Source organism: Suricata suricatta, chromosome 12 (genome assembly GCF_006229205.1).
Source record: "Suricata suricatta isolate VVHF042 chromosome 12, meerkat_22Aug2017_6uvM2_HiC, whole genome shotgun sequence".
Taxonomy (NCBI): Eukaryota; Metazoa; Chordata; class Mammalia; order Carnivora; family Herpestidae; genus Suricata; species Suricata suricatta.
Genome location: NC_043711.1, coordinates 4,508,523 through 4,510,166, shown reverse-complemented (window position 1 = coordinate 4,510,166; position 1,644 = coordinate 4,508,523). Strand labels below are relative to the sequence as shown.

Sequence of the window (1,644 nt, the reverse complement as noted above, 5' to 3'; positions counted from 1 at the left end):
CACAGGTCTGGACACAGGTATAGGGACGTGTATCCACCACTGTCCTATCATACAAGTAACCTGCAACAACAAACACCCTTAAAGGGTCGTGTTCACAGGGTGATGGGTAAAGTGATTAAGAAAATATAAAAGAGGAAGCAGGATGAAATGTATGATGGGAACATCAGTGGCTGGACTGTGGAACCAGCAAAAAAGGGTACCCAGGGGGCAGGGGGCCCATCAAGGAGCTGGGGAGCCCTGGACTAGTGGGGGTGGTCTCAGGCAGGCCTGGGGGCAGGGTGGGGGGAGGGAGGCACTTGCTTTAAGCCCAGATGAGGAATACTTTCATGCAATCATTTTGAAAACATCAGTGTGAATGCCAAAAAGAAAAAAAAAATCCGTGATGAACAAAATATCTCCATTCTAAATAGAAGCCAGCACTGAGCTGAGTCACCAGAGTTTGAGGCTGAGGGAAGGTGTGTGCCCCCGGCACCCCATGCCTGATTCAGGTACATTTTTAAGGTTAATATTTACCCTGAGCATTCAAGTAGGAGGAAAATATATTGAAACATTAAAAAGGAGGTGTGTTAAGGGGCCCAGATTGCTCTGTCAGTTAAGTGTCTGAACTAGGCTCAACTCATGATCTCACAGTTCGTGAGTTTGAGCCTCACGTAGGACTCTGTGTCTTACCAGGTACGTGTTTTTCAGGTTTATTTATTTATTTTGGGAGAGAGAGGAGAGAAAAAGAGAGAGAGAGAGAGAGAGAGAGAGAGAGAGATATTCAGTGTCAGTAGAGAAGAGGCAGAGAGAGGGAGAGAGAATCTCAAGCAGGATCTGTGCTGCTGGCTACACAGAGCCCAATGCAAGGCTCGAACTCATGAAACCGGGAGATCATGACCTGAGCTGAAACCAAGAGTCACATGCTTAATTGACCGAGCCACCCAGATGTCCTGGGACCATTTTTAACTCCTAACACATCATCTCATTCAGTGCTCACGAGAACACTCTGAGGTTGATTCTATTATTATTCTACAAATGAGGATACTGAAGCCAGGGAAGGAAGGTCAGCTGCCCAAGATCACCAGTGGATGAACCTTTCAGGAATGCTCACTTGGAGCCTCACAATGCATATTTTAGGGTGGTGACCAGTGGAACTCAGCAATCTCAGACTCCTGAGCTACTGTGAATGAAGAATCACAGGGGTACAAGCAGGGAGCTTCTCAAGCTTAAATACCTGAGTTCAAATCCCAGGTCCTCTCCCAGGCAGCTGTGTGGCCTGAGTCAAGTGACTCAGCCTCTCTGTGTGCATCCATATAATGGGTGCAATAGAAATAGTAGCTGCTCAAAGTGTTGTGCGGGGGATTTTATGAGTTAATCTATGTGGAGCCCTTAAAATGGTGCCTGGCACATTACAGACGTTCGATGAGTGTGAGTCATTATTAAAGCCAAACATATTTTTTTCATGTTTATTTATTTTTGAGGGACAGAGAGACACAGATCATGAACGGGAGAAAAACAGAGAGGGAGACACAGAACCCAGAGCAAGCTCCAGGCTTTGAGCTCTAAGCACAGAGCCCAATGCAGGGCTCAAACCCAGGAACGGAAAGATTTTGTGCCAAAGTCAGATGCTTAAATGATTGAGCTCCCAGGTGCTCCAGTTGTGGT

At 46.5% G+C, this 1,644-nt stretch overlaps 1 protein-coding gene across 1 annotated transcript in view; it reads left to right on the top strand.

Moving 5' to 3' along the window:
- LOC115273440 (complement C3-like) overlaps positions 1 to 1,644 on the top strand; it is a 45,879-nt gene that overhangs the window by 16,113 nt on the left and 28,122 nt on the right. The gene's annotated exons all lie outside the window — the stretch shown is intronic.